At 45.4% G+C, this 24,143-nt stretch overlaps 1 long non-coding RNA gene across 1 annotated transcript in view; it reads left to right on the forward strand.

Moving 5' to 3' along the window:
• Window positions 1-24,143, forward strand: part of LOC134297734 (uncharacterized) — a 30,449-nt gene that overhangs the window by 1,704 nt on the left and 4,602 nt on the right. The window contains exon 2 of the long non-coding RNA XR_010004596.1: window positions 1,519-1,623. This is a non-coding gene — a long non-coding RNA (uncharacterized LOC134297734). The remainder of the gene's footprint in view (window positions 1-1,518; window positions 1,624-24,143) is intronic.

The following is a 24,143-nucleotide window of genomic DNA, read 5'->3' on the forward strand; positions in this document are numbered from 1 at the left end:
GAAAATGTAGTTCAATACGCAGTAATGCTATGTAGTAATTACTATATTTACGAATTTAGCACCAAAATATCACAATGTATTGAAAGCATTGACTACAAAAATGCGTTGGATAATCCAGAACGTTGGATAAGCGAGTGTTGGATAAGTGAGACTCTACTGTACTTTTTCTATCAAATTTGTTGTATAACATGATGTTTTGGTACTTAATTTGTAAAATCATAATCTAATTTGATTTTTAATAGGCTTTTCCTTAATCTCTCCTTATTATCGAACATTTTCACTTATCCAACGTTCTGCCGGCCCGTTTATGTTGGATAAGTGAGACTCTACTGTAACTTTATTCTTATACCCCGCCTCATCTCCACAAAGGGACTCGGGGCGGCTTACATGGGGCCATGCCCAAACACAACAGTATAATAACAACAGCAAAACAATAAAACAAATTACTCAACAATAACACATCAGCATCAATAAAACAGTCATAAAAGGTCAACATACAAAATAAAATGTTAAAAAACAGGAGATGAATACACGGATCTGGGCCAAAGTGCAGAATATTTCAGAGTCGGGGAGAGGTAGTTTCACAGCTAACATAGTCAATAAAGTACTAATATAATACTGAGAAGGCATAACTGGTGAGTCTATTGTTAAGTAGGCAGATAAATCGAACCTACAACGATTAATCCTTGAAGGCCTTTTGGCCAACAATAGACAAGAGACGCACAATTATAAATATTTAAACATTAGCCAATAATAACAAATGGCAAGAACTAATCAAAACATGGATTAAACGGAGAGGTTGTAAAAGTAGACTGGGTAAGGTGCACCATATAAATATTGTAAACATGAGGTGACTGATAAAGTGCTGCAAATTCTTGGAAGTGCAAATTGGGATGGAAATAGACCCTGTGTCTATATCAAGTTGACAAAGGTAAAAAATGCAAACCGGTACAAGAATGGTCACAGATACAATATTGTTATGGGGATGAACAATCTTTATCCAAAGGCCTGAGTGAAGTAAAAAAAAAAAAGGTCCTGAGTCATTGATCCCTGCGTAAACCAGTTCTTGTCAGCCACAAAGGACAATAGTTTCCACAACTGGCAGAAGTTTCTTTCTGATTTCTTCTGCTTTCTTCTTATTGCCGTTATCATGATGATGGGTTACATCAGGGCATTTTCCACTGTGAAGGAAGTTTTCAGCCAAGCACAAGTTGTTATGATGGCACTCTGTTTTTTGGTGTCTATTGAAGACTTCTGTTGCATCTTTCCATTGCACAATTGATTGAGCATAGAATCACAGAGTTGGAAGAGACCTCATGGGTCATCCAGTCCAACCCCCTGCAGAGAAGCAGGAAATCCTATTCAAAGTACCCCTGACAGATGGCCTTCTGTGTTGTTCTGTGACAACACAGATGGCCTTTTGTTTTGTGTATTTTGGGGGAATATGTTTCAATATTAATATGTGCATTCTATGGAGTATTTTTAAATGATTATGTGTTTTCATTACGTTTTCATCAGCTTCTGCTTAAAATCCTGCAAAGAAGGAGCCTCCACCACAGTCTGGGGCAAAGAGTTCCACTGCCGAACAGCTCTCACAGTGAGGAAGTTCTTCCTAATGTTCAGGTGGAATCTCCTTTCCTATCGTTTGAAGCCATTGTTCCGCATCCTAATCTCCACGGCAGCAAAAAAACAAGCTTGCTCCCTCCTCCCTATGACTTCCCCTCACATATTTATACATGGCTATCATGTCTCCTCTCTGCCTTCTCTTCTGCAGGCTAAACATACCCAGCTCTTTCAGCCACTCCTCATAGGGTTTGTTCTCCAGACTCTTGATTATTCTAGTCGCCTTCCTCTGGACACCTTCCAGCTTGTCAACATCTCCCTTCAGTTGCGGTGCCCAGAATTGGACACAGTATTCTAAGTGTGGTCTGATCAAGGTGGAATAGAGGGGTAGCATGACTTCCCTAAACCTAGACACTATACTCCTATTTATGCAGGCCAAAATCCCACAGGCTTTTTTAGCCACCGCATCACATTGTTGGCTCATGTTTAACTTGTTGTCCACGAGGACTCCAAGATCCTTTTCACAAGTACAATGCACAAGCTTCTGATGACCACCTTTGCCCCCAACTTCTCCAAACACAACACCATACTTACAGAATGCACCTTGTACATGAAAGGAGTAGGCCAACCAGGGAAATTTGCTGAACCATTTGGGTTGAAAACTTAGACACCTCTTCTTATCCACAGGAAATACATATCCTGACAATGGAGTCTGTGGATTTTTCACTAATTGAGTTTTTAACTGTTCATCAGAAACAGTCTTGTTCATATAAAGTCCAAGGTCTAACAATCACACCCCTCCTTGTCTTTGCTCCTGTTCCATGGCTTCTTTGGCAGGGCTTGGATTAGATCAGTGGTTCCCAACCTTTGAGCCTCCAGGTGTTTTGGACTTCAGCTTCCACAGTTCCGAACAGCTGGTAAGCTGGCTGGGATTTCTGGGAGTTGAAGTCCAAAACACCTGGAGGCCCAAAGGTTGAGAACCACTGGGTTAGATGAACCAATCAGTAGTAGACAACACAGTTTTCTCAGTTTTCTCCTGTAATCCAGAGCCCACAGTGGCACAATGGGTTAAACCCTTGTGCCGGCTGAGCTGCTGACCAAAAGTTTGGTGGTTTGAATCCGGGGAATGGGGTGAGCTCCCATCTGTCAGCTCTAGCTCCCATGTGGGGACATGAGAGAAGCCTCCCACAGGGTGGTAAAACATCAAACAACCGGATAGACCAACTTGGTCGCTTCCACTATGTTAGCTATTGCAATGTAAATTGGTAGAAAGTGTCAGGACCCAGGCTGCAGAGCACCAATAACCATGCACAGAGGCCAGAATCTATCTAATATCTTTATTAAAGGAATATATAAAGTCAGTAAAAACAAGTGTAGAATATAGTTCAGGAGTAGACCTTTCAGGAAAGGTCAAATATAGTCCAGGAAAACAATGTCCAATATGTGATATTGAGGCGGGAGGTTAAGGAACCCCAGGAAATACCATATATGGGCAGAGATGGCGACAGCTAGCGACCCGGGTGCATAAACTCACAGAAACATGTGACTTCTGGGAAATCATGTGTTTCTGAAGAAATGAAAGCTAAGGATAAACAAACAGAGCATGCGTACGCAGGCGCTCTGAAATGATTTGTGAGCACGGCACAAAAGGGTGCAGCCGGCCTGCTGGTCAGCATTGATTGGGCAGCGTCACAACTCTAAGCCAATGAATTTGCTTGTGGGCGGGCATAACCCGAACCCTGTAGTGTGTATAAATGTTTGCTCAGCATGCCACTGAGGGTTCCCCTGGAGAAGCACTTACTTTGTGCTAGGGGGACCCCTAGTGGCCATTAGCGAAATAAAACTGTTTTCTTGGAAATTCCTTCAGTTGTCCGTCTTCAAAATTCCTCCACTGCGCCAACAAGAACCGTAGCACGAAGGTTCCGCTACATTTTCTGGTGACCCCGACGTGATTTTTTCCTATAAGACGGGCCAGGAGATTTGGAGACGGATCCCGTTGGCGGGACGGCCTCAACTCAGCGGTGGGGGCCTGAGGCAACTACCGTGAGACGAGAAGGGGCCCCTGAATATTACCGGCTGCGGTGCTTGCCTCTGATGCCAACGCCGACTGACGGTGGAAGCTGCAACACCAGCAAGGTTCCATAAGAAACCAGCTAGGATCCAGGGAAAAAGCCCAGGGGCGAAGGTTGGTCCGACGTCTACAGAAATCTGGCAAGTATAGGGGTTTGCATGAGATATTAAGGGAACACCAGCGCTGGGAGGAAAAAAAAAAAAAAAAGTTCCCAGGGAGGTAGAAAGGGGTTCTGTCTTGTGTTTCCTGACGCATGCCGTGAGTGGCCGGGTGCCCAGGCCAGGACAGTCCCCTCTATTAGGCAGGATGGGAGGGAAAAATTCAAAGAGCTCCACTCCCTTACAATGTATCTTAGATAATTTTGGCTCTTTTGCTAGCAGAGCCGTAGCAGGGAATCCAAGGGACCTAAGAGATTATAGGCTGAGAAATTTGTGTCAGGGAGAATGGCCAGATTTTGGTTTAGGTTGGCAAGTAGAAGGAACGTGGGATCTGAAACTGATCCGAACAGTGGAAGAATATTGTGCTGTGAATCATCCGAACCAGTGGGTCTATATTGCTACGTGGGAACGGGTAGTTAGAGAAGATCCAGGTTGGGTTCGACAGTGCAGGAATGGCAAATGTATGGTGGTGAAGAAGGAGGGGAAAAAGAAGGAAGTTTTCCAATCCAATGAGGAGGACTACCCAGATTTACAGTTGAGTGTACAGGCTAGACAACAGGAATTATTGCCGCCACCCTTGCCACCGCCCCCCCCACCCCAGGGAACAGCCCCCGGTGCACCTACACTAGGAACGAGACCCCCACCCTACTCTTCGGAGTCAACCGAAGCGGCCAAGAAACACTATCCTAGCCTAGAAAAATATCAGGAGGAAACAAAGGAAAAGAAGAAGTCACAACGGATGCCCAGTGATGCTTCTCCGGCACAAACTCGGAGACATGGAGCTCCGGTGTGGTCTGGTGATTCACCGACCGGACCGGCCCTCCAGATGCCCTTGAGAACGGTGCCTGTGATAAACAACAGGAATGAGATAGTTCAAGCATACCAGGTAGTGCCTTTCAGTAGTAGTGACATTTTGAATTGGAAAAATAATACTCCACCTTATAGTGAAGAACCCCAAGCTATGGCTAGGCTATTGGAAGGGATTATGGCAACCCATAATCCCACCTGGCAAGATTGCAGACAATTGTTGAATATGTTGTTCACATCAGAGGAGAGAAGAGCAGTGTTGAATAATGGGGTAGCCATAGCCCAGGTTGGTGCCCCACAAGATGGTGATGCAGCCGAGTGGGGAGCACAGAGGTTTCCTGTGGAAATAGATCCCCAATGGGACACCGCAGAAGAAGGACATTTGCAGAGACTGAAAGGATTCCAGCGTATATTGGTAGAAGCGGTAAAGAGGGGCCCGCCGCGACCCGTCAACATTGTAAAAATTCAGGGAGTGGTACAGGAAAAATCTGAGTCACCAACAGCCTTTTTGGAAAGGCTGGAGGCAGCATATAGAAAGTATAGCCCGTATAATTTGGAGGATGAAAACGGTAGGAGGGCGATTCAACAGTCTTTTATCAGTCAAGCGGCTCCTGACATCCGGAGAAAGATTCAAAAGCAACCAGGATTTCTAGGAAAGACTATGAATGAATTGTTGGCACTCGCAGATCAAGTTTATATGGCGAGGGACCAGGTAGAAGAAGAGAAGAAGGACAGGAAGAAGAAGCAGGAATACCAAGCATTAGTTACCATGATGGAACAAAGTGCAAGTGGACAGAGAGGAAGAGGAGGATATGCCAGAGGGGGACAAGGAGGAAGAAGGGGCCCCCCTCGGAGGTTAGGTCGAGACCAATGTGCTAAATGTAAGAAGTTTGGACACTGGAAAGGTGAATGCCCAGAAGGAAGAGAAGGAAGTCAGGAAGGACCGAGAGAAAGAGGAAGGCCTGAGAGAGGAAGAAACCCAGGAAGGGGAAGAGGGCGTGGGAACTACGTACCTTTTCCTGCAAGAGAGGTGATAGCTGCAGCAGCTGTGATGGAAGAAGAATGGGAAGATATGGATGGAGGAGAGGAATGAGGAAGCCAGGCTCTTGTTTTGTTGGACCCCGGGGAGCCGATGGTCACACTTGAAATCGGGGACCAACAATTGGACTTTTTAGTGGACACAGGTGCCGAAAAATCAGTAGTAAATACAAAAATTAGTCCACCAACTCGGGAAACTACGAAAGTAATAGGGGTGTCTGGGAAGACCCAGAAGTGCCCCTTCCTTAAGGAACGCACCTGCAATCTGGCCGGACATCAGGTCAAGCATAAGATGTTATATCTCCCAGACTGCCCAGTCCCTTTATTGGGAAGGGACATTTTATCAAAATTACAAGCACAACTCCAGTTCATGAAGAATGGACAAGTGGAGCTATCATTTCCCATGGAAGAGGAATGGAGACTGTTTCAAGTTAGGATTTTTACTGAAGAAATACAATGGCCATGGCATGAGACTCCTTTAGTGTGGGCAGAAGATAATCCTCCAGGATTAGCTAAATATGTTCCACCGGTGGTGGTGGAAGTGAAAAGAGGAATGGGACCCATATGTAAGCCACAGTATCCCGTCAGTCGAGAGGCAGTGCAGGGGATCAGAAAGCATCTAGAGCGACTTCTGCAGCATGGGATATTGATACCATGCAGTTCCCCATGGAACACGCCCCTGCTCCCAGTCAAGAAACCAGGAGGACAAGGAGAATATCGCCCAGTTCAAGATTTGCGGGCTGTAAATCAAGTCACCGTTCCCCTAACCCCGGTAGTGCCAAATCCATACATCATGATGAGTCTAGTACCAGCATTTGCCAAATGGTTTACTGTATTGGATTTAAAGGATGCATTCTTTTGCATTCGATTGGCCCCTGTATCCCAACCGATCTTTGCTTTCCAGTGGGAATCTCAGCAGTCAGGGCAAAGGACCCAGTATGTTTGGACACGCCTTCCTCAGGGGTTCCGGGACAGCCCGACCATTTTTGGTCAAGCCCTGGCCAAAGACTTACAGGATTTTGTAATACCTAAGGAAGAGGGAATTTGGCTTCAATATGCAGATGACCTGCTTATCGCTTGCCGGACACTAGGGGGCTGTAAAGAGCATACTTTGAGATTTCTCAAGACATTGGAAGAAAAGGGTTACAAAGTGTCAAAGAAAAAGGCCCAGTTGTGCTGTCCCACGGTGAAATATTTGGGGTTCCATCTGACCAAAGGAAAGAAGATGTTAGGGGCTGAAAGAAAGGAAGTTGTTTGTGCCATCCCCACTCCCAGCACCCGGCGACAGGTGCGGGAATTTTTGGGATCAGCAGGATATTGTAGACAGTGGATCCCCAACTACGCCGTGTTGGCTAAGCCACTGTACCAGGCTACGAGAGGTGGAAGAGAAGATCCATTTGAGTGGACAGAAGAATGTCAACAGGCATTTAAGGCATTAAAAGAAGCATTGATGTCATCTCCAGCATTAGGACTGCCCGATTTGGAAAAACCATTCACTCTGTTCGCTGCAGAGCGGGAAGGAACAGCGGTTGGAGTATTGACCCAACCACTAGGTTCATGGCAAAGGCCGATTGCCTACTTGTCAAAGCAATTGGACACAGTGGCTCGTGGATTGCCACCTTGCCTGAGGGCTGTGGCAGCATCAGTAGATTTAATCAAAGAAGCGAATAAATTGACCCTAGGACAGCCACTGACAGTTAAGGTGCCCCATAGCGTTAAGGCACTGTTAGACATTAAGGGACCGCGCTGGCTCACAAGTGAGAGGTTAATGAAATATGAGGGATTGTTGTGCGACAACCCACTGGTGACCCTGGAGACTTGCTCCACTCTGAATCCGGCCACCTTGCTCCCGACTCCAGGAGACACCACGATCCATCAGTGTGCCCAGGTGATGGATGAGGTATTCTCCAGTCGACCGGATTTGAAGGATGTGCCACTAACTAAGGTGGACGACACTCTGTTCACAGATGGAAGCTCCTTTATGGAAAATAATCAAAGACACTCAGGTTATGCGGTTGTTCGGTGGGGGGGAGAGACGCTGGAAGCAGAGTCACTGCCCCCGGGGACTTCTGCCCAGAAGGCCGAATTGATTGCCCTGACCCGAGCGTTGGAATTGTCAAGCGGAAAGCGGGTTAACGTCTACACAGACTCAAAATATGCCTTCACCACCCTCCACGCACATGGAGCACTGTACAAGGAGCGCGGGCTCCTCACGTCTGGAGGAAAGTGCGTGAAACATGCTGGAGAGATTGTGGATCTCCTGGAGGCGGTTTGGAAGCCAAGGCAGGTGGCTGTGATGCATTGTAAAGGGCACCAACGTGGAGACGATCCCGTAGTGCAAGGAAATAGGCAGGCTGATCTGGCAGCCAAAGAGGCAGCTAGGCTGCCCTATATTGAACATCAGGTAATGGCCCTACAGGTAGAATTAACTGAACATAACATTACATATACACCAGAGGAAGAAGAATGGGCCTTAAAGGAGAAGGGTCAGTGGTCAGGAGAACTCATAGTGATGCCAGACGCCCGTGTCTACGTCCCTAAGGACTTGGCATGGCACTTAGTCCAACACATGCACCAAAACACACATTTAGGAAAGATGGCATTGGCAAATCTGCTAGGACGACAGTTGTATATCGATGGATTACATAGCCTAACGGCAGCAGCAGCCCGAAGATGCTGGACATGTATCAAAAATAACCCCAGAGAAGGACCCCTCAAGCCACCAGGAGTCCAACATGTGGGTGGGGTACCCTTTGAAGCTTTAGTCACTGACTTTACAGAAATGCCCCCATACAAAGGATACAAATATTTACTGGTGTTCGTGGACACATACACAGGATGGGTGGAAGCTTACCCTACAAGAACTGAGAAGGCTGTAGAGGTGTCAAGAGCTCTAATGAAAGATGTTATTCCCAGATTTGGCATACCCTTAGAAATTGGATCAGATAATGGCCCCGCATATATTCAACAGGCTGTGCAAGGATTATGTAGAATTTTGGGCATAAAATGGAAGTTACATTGTGCATATAGACCCCAATCTTCTGGAAAAGTGGAAAGAATGAATAGGACATTAAAGGCTCAGCTTGGGAAACTTTGCCAAGAGACAGGATTGCCGTGGACGGTGGTTTTGCCCATGGCATTATTAGGAATCAGATGTACACCACACAAACGGACAGGACTCTCCCCTTTTGAAAGACTCTATGGACGACCCCCTTTGAACTTGAAGGGAGCCTTAGAGACAGGAGCTGAGCAGCACCTCATAGGAGAGAAACAGACATTGGCCCAGGTTCAGGCTTTGGGCAGACAAATGCAGCAGTTAGAAAAATACATTTCTGAATTGAACCCACCATTCCCTACCACACCTCTACATTGTTTTTCACCAGGTGACGAGGTTCTGGTCAAGGATTGGAAGATTGAGCCATTGGGACCCAAGTGGCGAGGACCCTATGTTGTGCTCCTGTCTACCCCCACTGCAGTGAAGGTGAAGGAGATTAAGCCGTGGATACATTACACCCGTGTAAAACTAGCACCTGAGGAGTGGCGGACGGAGCAAGTTCCTGGTGAGGACCTGAGACTCAGGATCATCCGGCAACTCCCTAAGGGGTCAACAAGGCCATGAAGCTGATCCCTTCGGGTGCAACGGAGCGTCGGTGGTCAAGTATGTCGCAGCATGGCCCAACAAAGGCGCTCTCCGGGAGATGGTGGCTAGACATTTTGAGAGGAAAAAGTGGGAGACAAGTTATGAGGAGGGGAGGAAAGCGCACTGTGTTTGGTATATTATTTGTGCTGAGTTTTATTTTCTCTTTTGGAAAAAGAGCACATGGGAATTGGATAAAAGAACATGCCAATTATATGTTTGAGCAGCACGGGAAAGAGGTAGCATTAATATATGAACACCCCCTCACCGTAGGAGATTTTTCATTTCTTCCCGATTTAATTGATGAACCACAGATTGTGTTGGAGGGATTGTCCAAGGCTCAGGAGGGTCCACCTACCGTGTTTTCTAGCATACCGCAAAAGATAAATAAAACTCGGTTTCGACGGTTTAGATACCATACCTCCACCAGGGGTTTGTGCTTCTGTTGTGGAGGATCGGGAATGTGGAATTCTAAGTGGAAACACTGGGGAACTAGGCAGGCGTTCTTTTCCCGATTAGGCAATTATTCCCATTGTCGAGACCGGTTCTATCTACATGGACGATTTAATACATCTTATGTCTCACGATTAAATCTAACCGCAACCGAGTGGGCTAGCATGTATCCAGATTATCCTACATTTAGTGTGAATGATTCTATTGAGGGCCTAAAATCTTATATGAACATACTGCAACAATTAACCCAACTGAGCCTAGGTAAAAGCCTCTGTCCGTTATGGCAAATTAGGGATCCAAATCTATGGTTTTTCTTTGATAAATGGGCCACAAATTATCACCCCGGCAACTACCAGTGTGTCGGTGTGGGTTATTTGACATTCCCAGTTCAGGTCTTACACAAAAGGCATCAGCGCCTGAAACGGGACATTGTGCAAACAGGCCCTCTAGGACCAGAATGCTCGGATGAGGTCATTATCAACAAGGCCCTGTCAGGTTCAGAAGCCTCCCGTGTAGGAGGAGGCCTGATCACAGGCTTGTTGACACTGGGTGCTTACCCAGGGATTGTAGCTCAAGCAAACCGTAGAAGTGTTCTAGGCCTGACTTGCCGCCTTGAAAAGTCCATAAATGCCACTGGTAAAATTTTCCGGGAAATCCAGTCTGAAGTAGAAGAAATCAGCCAGATGGCCCTACAGCATAAGTTGGCCCTTGACTACCTATTGGCGGCCAGGGGGGGGTTATGCGCCATGGTTAGAGGACGTTGTGTAGTGAAATTTCATAACTTGAATAATACTATTGAAGATGACATCGAGTCATTACAAAAGTTAATTTACAATAATGTCCAGGAGATAGAAGGTTGGTCTCCCTTCTCCTGGGTGACTAGCTGGTTACCCTCAATAGAATGGTTGAAGAACATATTGTTGGTAGGGATTTTAGGATTGTTCATTGTTCTCATAGTTATGTGTTGCACTCCAATAATGATGCAAATGTGTACTAGGTGTGTCACACAATCTTTACCTGAAAAAAAGATAGCCATACTCCAAGCCAAGCGGGATTGGATGGAACCATAATGCTTTGCTTCAGCTTTTGTACATGCGCTTCGCAAAAAGAAAATGGGGGAGTGAGGCGGGAGGTTAAGGAACCCCAGGAAATACCATATATGGGCAGAGATGGCGACAGCTAGCGACCCGGGTGCATAAACTCACAGAAACATGTGACTTCTGGGAAATCATGTGTTTCTGAAGAAATGAAAGCTAAGGATAAACAAACAGAGCATGCGTACGCAGGCGCTCTGAAATGATTTGTGAGCACGGCACAAAAGGGTGCAGCCGGCCTGCTGGTCAGCATTGATTGGGCAGCGTCACAACTCTAAGCCAATGAATTTGCTTGTGGGCGGGCATAACCCGAACCCTGTAGTGTGTATAAATGTTTGCTCAGCATGCCACTGAGGGTTCCCCTGGAGAAGCACTTACTTTGTGCTAGGGGGACCCCTAGTGGCCATTAGCGAAATAAAACTGTTTTCTTGGAAATTCCTTCAGTTGTCCGTCTTCAAAATTCCTCCACTGCGCCAACAAGAACCGTAGCACGAAGGTTCCGCTACAATATTAAAGTCCAAAGTTATAATCCACTTCACCGAAACACACACTATTTGGCAAGCAATAGTGTGGGGAACTGTCCATAGTCTTTGAGGCTTAAGGTAAATCCGAAGGAAACTGGAAAACAAGGCTTGAATCTGAGAAGCAAGGTCCGTGGTTTAAAACGCAAGGCAAGGCAAGACTTGAAACTTGGCAAGATCAAACTTGAAGCAAGGCAAACATGAATCAAGAACTGAGTCCATAGAAGTCCATGGTACAAGGCTGGGCTGGAAACTTGATCCGGGATCTGGGAACTGGAGTACAAAGTCTACACACGATCTCACTCCTCAAGCCGACGAATTGACTCCGCAAGGATTCCTGTGCGGGCAAAGACCTATATAGGATCTTGTTTTCCCGCCAAGGAACACTTTCTCTGGGGAACAAGAAACGAAACCTATACTGTGTCCAGATGCATGACTCCTTAAAGTTTCCCAAGGGAAACAGACTTAATCAGCTAATTGTCTGGCAGCTATCCTGGCGCTCTGGCGAGTCGCCTCTCGAGCGCCCCTATCTTGATTATAATAATCCCGGCGAGAAAATGGGGGAGATTTCTGCTCAAGGCTTGTTTGGCTGACTTCTTGTGGGCAAACATCTTGCAGGTGCAAGGGCTCCAAATCTGGCAGAAACGGTGGGAAACCCAAGTTTTCCTCTTCATCTGCCTCAATAGTACTAGGAACGGGACTACATGGCCCATGAGTCATCACACTATCCCCCTCCTCAAGGCCCCCCTCAAAAATGGGCCCTCTCCCCGAGGTGCAGGGCCGCGGCTTGGCAGGGTAGGCCTGATGGAAGCGGCGGACTAAATCGGGGGCATGGACTGTGGAAGCGTCTTCCCAAGAGCGTTCTTCGGGGCCAAAACCCACCCAGTCAATGAGATACTGAAGGCGGCGGCGGTGGAAGCGAGAATCCAAAATGTCCTGAACCTCGAATTCCTCCTCCCCATCCACCAAAACAGGAGTGGGGGCCGGCCGGTCTGCATCAGGGCGCACACCATCCGCCGGAAGGAGCAGGGAGCGATGAAACACTGGATGAATGCGCATAGAGCGCGGAAGTTGAAGTTTGAAAGTCACGGGGTTAAGTTGCGCCACCACTGGATAAGGACCAATGAAACGGGCATCTAGCTTCCGGCAGGGACGGTGGGAGGGCAAAAAGCGAGTGGACAGAAGAACCCGATCTCCTACCTTGATTTCGGGGCCCGGCTGGCGATGACTGTCAGCGTGGCGTTTATAGTCCTCCTTGGCTTGGTCCAGTTGCTGGAGCAATAGTTGTTGCACCGCTGTGAGTTCTTGCAGCCAGTCCTCCGCTACGGGGACTTCTGAGGTTTCAATGACAGGAGGAAAGAAACGTGGATGGAAGCCGTAGTTTGCAAAGAACGGGGTTTCCTTAGTTGAAGCCTGGACACCACTGTTGTAGGCAAACTCTGACAGAGGTAACAGGGAAGCCCAATTGTCCTGCTGGTAGTTTACATAACAGCGAAGGTATTGTTCCAAAGTGGCATTGGTGCGCTCAGTTTGCCCATCCGTTTGGGGATGGTGAGCTGAAGATAAACGAGAGTCTATGCCCAATAGTTTTTCTAGTGCCTTCCAGAAAAGAGAGGTGAATTGAGATCCACGGTCTGTGACTAAACTCTTGGGCAATCCATGTAGTCTGAAAACATGCTGAAGGAATAAATCTGCAGTCTCTTTGGCCGTGGGGAAGCCATCGCAGGGAATGAAATGGGCCAATTTGGTAAAAAGGTCCACCACCACTAGGATCGTGGTGAATCCAAGGGAAGGTGGTAGGTCAGTGATAAAATCCGCAGAAATTATTTCCCATGGACGAGATGGAGTAGGAAGGGGATGCAGTAGCCCTGAGGGCTTCTCCCTTCTTGTCTTGGAACGCTGGCATACCGGGCAGGTATTGACATATTTTTCTACATCCTTGCGGATCTTGGGCCACCAAAAATCTCGTAGGATCAAATGCATGGTTTTAAATAGTCCAAAATGCCCTGCTGGCTTGCAGTCATGACACAGACGAAGTGCCTTTTCTCTGCCTGGTCCTGGAGGGATGTAGACGTGATTTCTGTAGCAAAGTAACCCATCCTTAAGTGAGAAAGGAAAACGTAGTCCTTGGCGAATTTGGTCCTGAGCCCAGGCATCCGCCTGTTGACTGGCTCTGATTTCTTGAGCACAAAGGGGTCCTGGAGTAGAGGGAGTTGGTTCAACTGCAGTGGATTTGGTGTTTCCCACTGTGAGCGTGGCAAAGTTCTCGGGCTGCAGCAATTGGGATTCGAAAGTCTCTTTGCGCCCTGCAGCATACTCTGGTTTCCGTGATAGAGCATCTGCTTGCTTGGTCTGAGCTGGGGTTACATAATGGATCTGGAAGTCAAAGCGCTCAAAAAATAAAGCCCAGCGCTGCTGCCTCTGATTTAACTTGCGGGCAGTTCTTAGATGTTCCAAATTACGATGGTCAGTATGGACCTCAATGGGAAATTTGGCCCCTTCTAAGCAATGTCTCCAATTTTCAAAGGCTGCCTTTATGGCCAAAAGTTCCTTCTCCCAAATAGTGTAATTTCTCTCTGGGGCTGTTAGTTGACGGGAGTAAAAGGCGCAAGGATGAAGATGTTCTCCCACTGGTTGCATGAGTACAGCCCCAATTGCCACATCGGAGGCGTCAGCCTGCACAACAAAAGGGGTTTTAGGATCAGGGTGCTGTAGAATTGGCTGGGACGTGAATAACTTCTTTAGTTGCTGGAACCCTTTCTCTGCTTGCTCCGTCCAGCGGAAAGGCTGTTTTCCACGGATGCAGCTGGTGATTGGGTCAGACCAGCGGGCAAAGTCTGGAATGAACTTGCTGTAGTAGTTCGCAAACCCCAAGAAGCGCTGCACCTCTTTCTTGTTGGTTGGCGCTCGCCATTCCAATACTGCTGAAACCTTTGCCGGGTCCATGGAGAGCCCTAGTGGCGAGACACGGTAACCCAGGAAATCTACCTCTTGTAGATAAAAAGCGCATTTTTCCAACTTGGCATATAGTCCATGATCCCGCAATCGTTGTAACACCATTCTGACGTGTTTCTCACGTTCTGATTGTGATCTAGAGAACACCAAAAAATCGTCCAGGTATATGATCAAGAACCGATCTAGATAATCCTGAAAAATATCATTGACAAAGTGCTGGAATGTTGCGGGAGCTCCACATAACCCGTAATTCATGACTAGGGACTCGAATAATCCGAATTTAGTCTGGAAGGCGGTTTTCCACTCGTCCCCCTCTCTGATGCGAACTAGATTGTAAGCCCCCCGAAGATCCAGCTTGGTGTAAACCTTGGCCCCTCGAAGCCGGTCTAATAGGTCCGAGATCAAAGGCAGGGGGTAGCGGTTCCGTTTAGTGATATTGTTCAATGCTCTATAGTCCACAACCAAGCGTACGTCCCCTGACTTCTTTTTCACAAACATCACTGGGGAAGCGGCTGGGGATTGAGAGGGTCTGATGAACCCCTTGCGGAGGTTTGACTCTATGAACTCCCTGAGAGCTTCTTGCTCTGGTTCAGTCAGGGAGTAGAGGTGTCCTCGCGGGATCGGGGCCCCCTCCACCAAGTCAATGGCACAATCATAGGGCCTATGCGGGGGTAGTTTCTCGGCTTCCTTTTCATTGAAAACATCCCAAAAGTCTGAGTATTTCTTGGGCAAGGTGATGATGGGTTCAGCGTCTGTGGCATGGCAGACCTTGGCTACAAGACAATGGTTTTGGCAATATTTAGAAGCAAACTGCAGTTCTCTGTTGGTCCAAGAGATGCTGGGGTCGTGGAGTGTCAGCCATGGAATTCCCAAAATCACAGGGAAGTGAGGAACCTCGGTAACAAAAAAGGAAATCTCTTCCATGTGTTCCCTTATCCACATTCTGGTGGGTTCAGACCATTGGCTTACTGGACCTGTCTTTAGGGGGCGGCCATCTATGGCTTGCACCACCCGGGCGTTCTTGAAATCGTGATATTGTAATCCCAGAGAGTCGGCATACTCTCTATCGATGAAATTGTTTGTTGCTCCTGAGTCTATCATGGCATGGATCATGACGGGTCCTTTTTTCGCTGACCACAACGTGACCACTAGGAGAAATAGGACCCCGGTTGGCGGCTCTTGAGTGGGGTTTCTGACCGGGTTGGTGAGCCTCTCTACGCCCGGTCGCTGGCTTCCCCCGCCGGCTTTGCGCCAGCCGCCTCGGCCGTCTCCGTCTCCACGGAGGACGACGACGCCGCCAAACGAGCGGCGGGCTTTCTTTTGGCTGGACACTCTCTGGCAAAGTGGCCCCCGTTTCCGCAGTACCAACAGAGATTTAAACGTTGGCGGCGGGCCTTCTCGGCAACATCTAATCTGGGACGCACATTGCCCAACTGCATCGGCACCTCCTCGCTTTCTCTGGGGTATGGGGCTGGTGGCGGGGGTCTCCACATTGGACGTGGCTGGATGCCGGCGGGAGCGGGAGGTTTTACTCCTGCTCTTCCACTCTGGCCTCGGAGCCACTGTTTTCTGTTGGCAAGCATGACTTCGGCTCGTAAACATTGGTCAATAAGTCTTTCAAGAGAGTTTGGAGGATCCACCTTGGAGATTTCTTCCAACATCTCGATGTTGAGACCCTCCCGAAACTGTCCTCTGAGGGCTACGTCATTCCAACCGGTGTTTTGGGCCAGCACTCGGAACTCGGCTATGTACTGGGACAAGGGCCTGTCCCCTTGGAAAAGGCGCCGGAGTTTATGGCCGGCCGCCTCTAAATTGTCCTCGATCCCCCAAGTTGCCTTAAGGTGATTCAGGAAGTTTTGCGCGGAACTTAGGTGTGGGGAGGCTTCATCAAACAGCGCCGTCGCCCAATTGGCCGCTGGCCCGTCTAGGAGACTGTAAATCCACGCCACCTTGATGTCTTCTTGGGGAAACTCGGCATGACGGGCTTCTAGGTATGCCTGGCATTGGCGACGGAAAACATGAACCTTGGAAGCTTCTCCAGAAAACTTGGTTGGTAGCGCCAGGCCAGGGAGACGGGCTCCGCGTTCTTTCAAGCCCCGTATTTCTCCCTCCTGCGTATGGAGTGTATCTCGGATTCTGTCCACTTCATCCTTGGAGATGGTGTAGCTGAGTGGTTGGGCTTCCGCCCCGGTTCCAGTAGACATTCTGGCCTAGGTTAATTGGTGCTTAAGGTGGCGGAGTCAAACTGTCAGGACCCAGGCTGCAGAGCACCAATAACCATGCGCAGCGGCCAGAATCTATCTAACATCTTTATTAAAGGAATATATAAAGTCAGTAAAAACAAGTGTAGAATATAGTTCAGGAGTAGACCTTTCAGGAAAGGTCAAATATAGTCCAGGAAAACAATGTCCAATATGTGATATTAAAGTCCAAAGTTATAATCCACTTCACCGAAACACACACTATTTGGCAAGCAATAGTGTGGGGAACTGTCCATAGTCTTTGAGGCTTAAGGTAAATCCGAAGGAAACTGGAAAACAAGGCTTGAATCTGAGAAGCAAGGTCCGTGGTTTAAAACGCAAGGCAAGGCAAGACTTGAAACTTGGCAAGATCAAACTTGAAGCAAGGCAAACATGAATCAAGAACTGAGTCCATAGAAGTCCATGGTACAAGGCTGGGCTGGAAACTTGATCCGGGATCTGGGAACTGGAGTACGAAGTCTACACACGATCTCACTCCTCAAGCCGACGAATTGACTCCGCAAGGATTCCTGTGCGGGCAAAGACCTATATAGGATCTTGTTTTCCCGCCAAGGAACACTTTCTCTGGGGAACAAGAAACGAAACCTATACTGTGTCCAGATGCATGACTCCTTAAAGTTTCCCAAGGGAAACAGACTTAATCAGCTAATTGTCTGGCAGCTATCCTGGCGCTCCGGCGAGTCTCCTCTCGAGCGCCCCTATCTTGATTATAATAATCCCGGCGAGAAAATGGGGGAGATTTCTGCTCAAGGCTTGTTTGGCTGACTTCTTGTGGGCAAACATCTTGCAGGTGCAAGGGCTCCAAATCTGGCAGAAACGGTGGGAAACCCAAGTTTTCCTCTTCATCTGCCTCAATAGTACTAGGAACGGGACTACATGGCCCATGAGTCATCACAGAAAGGTAGGTAATGATAGTATGAATAATTAAAATTTGGTTGAAGATAGTGCTTGCCATTCTGGAGGGGCTCTAATTTTTGCTTCTCATATATTTGGCGTGGGGATTTGGTTAACCAGTTAAAATTAATGAGTAAACCAGGGCTTTTTTTTTTACCTGAAAAATTTCGAGGATGGTTCGAACCCCTAAACCACCCCCTTGGCTACGGATTTGATCACAGGGACAGAAAGTGAGAGTAATGATAATTTTATTTCACAGTCGTGGGGCAGCCAATGAAAAAGTCCTCTGGGTGACAGTCACCAGTCAGGTTCTGGCTGGTTGGAGTAACTGCTCCCCAGAGGACCTCAGTGTTTGGGGTAGCTTGTATGGGAGAAGGTGATTATGTAGGTAACATGGACCCACACCATGTAGGGCTTTAAAGGTCAAAACCAACACCATGTACTCTGCCTGGAAACTAATTGGCAGTCAGACTTTAGGATAGTTGTAATATGCTCACTACTAGATGTTCCCGTAACCAATCTGGCTGATGTATTTTGAACCACCTGGAGTTTTCAAACTTGATAAAAGGGTATCCCAATGTAAAGCGCTTTGCAGAAGTCGAACCTTGAGGTTACCAGTGTGTGCACTACCATCTTTAGATCCTCCAAATCCAGGAAAGGACACAGCTGGTGTATCAGCCAAAGCTGGAAGTAAGCACTCCTGATTGTCACATCTACCTGGGCTGACATTTGGAGGGACGGATCCAGGAGCACTCCCAAACTACAAACACAGTCTTTCAGGTGGAATGGAATCCCATCCAGAACTGATGGACACACTCACAGCCCCAGATAAGGACCCTTTATGGCAAGCACCTCTGTTTTGTCTGGATTCAGTTTGTTTGTTTTAACTCATCCAGCCCATTACCTCCTGTTGTGACTTACATACACATTCAATTTAAGAAAAAACCTGCAGAATTTATCTTGTTTGTAACTTGGGGATTACCTGTAATGAATTAAGACGACACGTGTTAAATCAGAATGTGGAAAAGCTGCTTTCGAACTATAAGGATTAGAATGCCAATGTCCCTGCTGAATGGGGACTTCATTTCCTCTTGCTCAGAGCTCAAGAGTGTTGCATGAGGGGAAAAATCAATACTCAAGAATTAATGTTATTTTTTGTCAAACAAAATCTTCTTAATGTGGCTTAGAAACCATCTCCACTGATTGAATGGTGAAACACTTTACAAGAAACAATAGATAATTACAAACTGCCAAAATGCATTAGGCAACTCCGTCATAACAGTGAAAGTAGGACTGATACTGGCAGTTCCCGAGTTACAAACATCAGACTTACAAAAAACTCTTACTTAAGGATGGGGGTGAGACAACAGGAAGTGAGAGAAATCTACCCCTAGGAAGGGAAATTCACTTCTGAAATAGTTATTATCATAGTGAAAAAGGGTTTCCACTTGAGCTTTCTCACCATTCTGTTTTTTCACAACAAGTCAATTTGTTCAAAATCCAATGATCACAGGGACAGAAAGTGAGGGGAAACCTTCTGAACAGGGACACAGGCAGCAAAACAAACCCCACCGGGGTGTTTACCCTTCCCTATGCTATCCAAAGCACACACCCCTCTCTATATATATTTGTCTGGATTTACACTCAAAAAATGTACCTGTTCCGACTTACGTACAAATTCAACTCAAGGACAAACCTACAGAACCTATCTTGTTCCTAACTTGGGGACTGCCTGTATACAGCAGCATTCTGCTGAAATAAGCCAGCATTTCCATGAATCTCTGGCCTCCTGTGATATGTGATTACACTCAATGTTTGTTGTGGCATCATAAATAAATAGGAAAAAACGTTTTCAGAAAAGTAATGCATTTTTCCTTGCATCTGCACAGTTTCCTCCTATCCCAGAGTGCAGTTTCTGTGCTCTCTCTTCCAACCATGCTTAATTTTGTTTTCACCACACAGTAGTTTGGATATCATTAGCATCTTTCCTGCTTAATCTCTCAGACACATTTCATGAGATGCCCTTCCTGTCTTGTGTTTAACCATAACAATGATACATCTAGCATGCCCAGGTGACTAAACTTCATGCATCTTTTAAACACTGTCCTTACTAAGCTCACATTTTAACGCTATTGTAATTTATTACGTTACATTCCACTTTGTGTCCTGTTACTTCTAATAACAAGCACATGGAATTTCTAATGGAAACAAGCTAATTATAAACACATCAAATATTATTTGTAACTTGGTACACTGTGGCATGGATGCCATTTGACACCGTTTGAAGTGCCACGGCTCAATGGTATGGGATCCTAGGAGTTGTAGTTTTACAAGGTAGATAATACTATTATTTAACAAAATTTGAAAATTGTTCTGTTTCTGGTTTGAAAGTAGTTGTTACACTCCAGAAACTTCATTTTTGTGGCTGCCACAAACTATATGAAATTGGTTGAGACTCAATGAGATATTCATTAAAAACTATATCAAAATGTGCTGGAGGATGTCCTGCCAAAACAAAGTTTTTGCAGTGTAATAAGCTTTTTCCTTGTTTTTATCATAGAACTAAGTAGGAAATGACATTTATAACCCAGAAACGTAGTGTAAGAAGCATAGAAAGAACATGCATCAACACATCATTAACCATCAGCAAATGACATGCTAACATTGCTATTCCTCGATGGGAATAGGAGTTAAACTTTTTGAATAATAAAAATTATATTTCACAGGGAGGGCGGGATCAGGATCATAGAGAGGTCACAAAAAGGTTGGGAACCACTAATCTACACTGTGGAATGGATGCCGTTTGGCACCACTTGAAGTGCCATGGCTTAATAATAATAATAATAATAATAATAATAATAATAATAATAATAATAATAATAATAATAACTTATATCCCGCCACCATCTCCCCACGGGGACTTGGGGCAGCTTATATGGGGCAAAGCCTGAAACCATAATTAAATAGAATAAAAAACAACATAAACGCAATTTACAGTATAAAAGATAAAAACAGTAATACAATACAAAACAAGGATATTATAACAATAGTTAATATCAGTCAACCACCAGGCACTGTTCTATCATCTCCATGGGTGGGGAAACTAAGGCAGCAGTGCAAAATAAAATGATGATTAAAGTGCATAGAAGGTAAGGACCTAATAAAATACAGGATATATTAATACCATCTGGAGCTGGTTATCTAATGACTATCTCACCAAAAAACAACTGGAACATCCAGGTCTTTAGTTGTTTCCTGAAGAAGGATAGGGAGGGAGCTAACCTAATCTCCCTGGGGAGGGAGTTCCAGAGCCGGGGGGCCACAGCCAAGAAGGTCGTCTCTCTTGTCCCCGCCAGACGTAACTATGAGGAAGATGGAAGCGAGAGGAGGGCCTCCCCGGAAAATCTTAGAGATCGCGTAGGTTCATAGGGGAGGAGGTGGTCACGAAGATAGGTAGGTCCCTAACCGTTTAGAGCTTTATAGGTAATCCAGCCTTCTCTGCCTAAGAAACCCACCTTCAAGCTGCGTGTATAATGGTGTAGGTGAAACATCAGTGGATCTGCCTCACCACACTACAGTTCTCAGGCTCCCACACCATTGATTTTAACATTTGATCTTGTATGTGGTTTTTATGACTTGTTTTTATGGTTTGATTATTGGTTTCATTGGTTTTCTTGTCTTGTTTTTATTGTTCTGTTCGGGCTTGGCCCCATGTAAGCCGCCCCAAGTCCCTTCGGGGAGATGGGGTGGGGTATAAGAATAAAATTATTATTATTATTATTATTATTATTATTATTATTATTATTATTATTATTGAGCCATGGCAGCTAAAGTGGTGTCAAACTTCATTCCTTCCACAGTGTAGATGTACATCAAACTAAAGGCTCTGAGATAGGCTAAGCCCTGGCAGTACAATTGGTCCTCCATATCTACAGATTCAACCATCCATAGTTTGGAAATTTTCGAAGCTTCCCCCATCTTGATTTTGCCATTTTATATACGGAATATTACTATTCTACCATGCTATTATGTACTTATAGGGATCCTGGAACCAAACCCCAGCAGATATCCAAGGCTCACTACTACTACTGTTCCCAGTAGGCTTGTAGTACTCACCTGTCATTTAAATGTTTCACACAGAACAACAACAACAACAACAACACAACAATGACAAACATTTCTTGGTCTCTTGGGTTTTGGGTCTCTTCCTGGGGTTATTTTGGAGTGTTGCATTGGAAAGGCCACATCCGCTCAAGTTTCTTAGATATGGTTATCATGATTTCTTATGGGCAAGCAAATTATGACTAGTAGATGATATATGTTCTATATCTGAAAAACTAGATTTGATGGGGGAAACTGGTGCCATTTTTGGAATCAGCAGATCAAATATACCCAGAAACAGGGCTAACATTTGAAGCACCAAAATGTATGTTGATTAGTGAAATAAATGTTGTTACCCACCTCTCCTAGCAGCACAACACATTTGAAATACATCACCATAAAATACATACATTAAAACAAACCACCACAAAATACATATATTAAAATAGTGGAAAGCTTAAAAAACCAATACAATTACATATAGAATACAAATGGAATACATATTTAAAATTTACAATTTAAAATTGACTGGGTAAGCCTGCCAGTAGAGATAGGTCTTCAGTTCTGTCTTGAATGCTGACAGCTCATTTAGCTGTGGAATCTCCTCCAGCAGGTCATTCCACAGCTATAAAGAGTATGAGGAGGTGTTATTCCTTCGTTATGTCTTGTTCTCTATTATACTGTACAGGTTGAACACCCTTATCCAGAACTCCAAAATTGTCCGTAAGGGTCGCTGAGTTAGTTACACTTTCCTTTCTGATGGTCCAATATACACAAACTTTGTTTACCGTATTATGCATATGCATAGGCAAATACAGATATTCAAAACCAGAAATTAAAAACTTGTCTGGCCCAGTCATTTCTGATAAGGGAAACTTGATCTCTATGCATGGGCACAGGAGAAGAAGTGGTCCATGCCCACTATTCAGGATGAACTTTCTTTGTCCAGAATTCAGAATTCTCCCAAAATTATCCACATGGATGGCTGAGACAGTGACATCTTTGCTTTCTGATGGGACAATGTACACAGAGTGTTGTTGAAGGCTTTCATGGCCGGGATCACAGGGTTGTTGTGTGTTTTCTGGCCAATATGGCCATGTTCCAGAAGTATTCTCTCCTGACGTTTCACCGACATCTATGGCAGGCATCCTCAGAGGTTGTAAGATATTCTTGCCATAGATGTGGGTGAAACATCAGGAGAGAATGCTTCTGGAACATGGCCATACAGCCTGGAAAACACACAACAACCCAATGTACACATACCTTGTTTAATGCACAATTTTATTTAAAATATTGAAAAACAATGGCCTGCAGAGTGTATGTATAAAGTGGGTATGAAACATAAATAAATTTTATGTTAAAATTTGGGTCTTATCTCCAAATACCTGACTGAGAATATGCAAAAATTTCAAAATTTTGGAGGGGGAGGAATCCATAATCCCAAAAACTTCTGGTTCCAAGGATTTAAAATAAGGGATACATAACCTGAACTACTAGAGCAAGAGGGAAATGGGTCTGCTATTATTATCAAATAACACAGGAAGATTACTACCAAAGAGCATTAGTCTTACTAAACTTTTAAAAAATGTGTAGTATTATGTATCTCCACCAGAGGCTAGCCATTTGAACACACTTAGAATTACATTATTAAATTTAATTAAAACAGTAAAATTTATATTATACCAAATTTTTATATATAGCAGAGGTATACTTTTTCGATTGGGGAAAGTAATAGTTCCACTCTAGTCTGCTTTCGTCAGATCTCACCTGGAGTACTGTACTATGTCCAGTTCCAGACACCACAGTTCAAGAATGAGATTGACAAACTGGAATGTGTCCAGAGATATGTGACCAAAATGGTCAAAAGTCTGGGAGCCAAGCCCTATAGGGAGCATCTTGGGGAGCTGAGTACGTTTTAGCTAGAAGAAAAGAAGGGGACATGATAGCTCCTATATCCCAGGACCTGCTTATCCCAGAATATCTAACAGTGGAGACTTATATATTCCAGTTTAAAGCAGATAATCTGGGATCAGATCCTGGGATATAGGGCAGTGTGGAAGGCCCTTAAGTTTAAATGTTTGAAAGAGTGTCACATTGAGGGCGGGGGGCTTGTTTCTCTGTTCTGGAGTCCAGAAGATGAGGCAATTGATTCAAATTACAGGATAAGACATTCCACCTAAACATTAGTAAGAACTTCCTGATGGCAAGTTGAATATACTGCCTCAGAATATGGAAACATCTCCTCTGGAGGTTTTTATGCAGAGGCTGTCTGTCCATCTGCTGGGGGTGCTTTCATTATGTATTTGTACATGACAGGGGGTTGGACTAGATAGTCCTTAAGGTCTCTTCCAGCTCTCTGATTCTATTCATGTTATGGGAAAGCCAGCATGACGTAGCAGAGTATTGAGCTAAGATTTCTTGCTTAGCTATGGAAATCCATTGGATGACCTGGATTAAGTCACATACAAGGCATACAACAACAATAGCAACAGCAACAACAACGTTATGTATAATGCTATATTTTACATGTTATGTTGTAATTGTTATGGGCAAATTATGTGATAATTAACAAATATGCACATAATTAACA

The sequence above is a fragment of the Anolis carolinensis genome, chromosome 3, assembly GCF_035594765.1.
Source record: "Anolis carolinensis isolate JA03-04 chromosome 3, rAnoCar3.1.pri, whole genome shotgun sequence".
NCBI classification, from domain to species: Eukaryota; Metazoa; Chordata; class Lepidosauria; order Squamata; family Dactyloidae; genus Anolis; species Anolis carolinensis.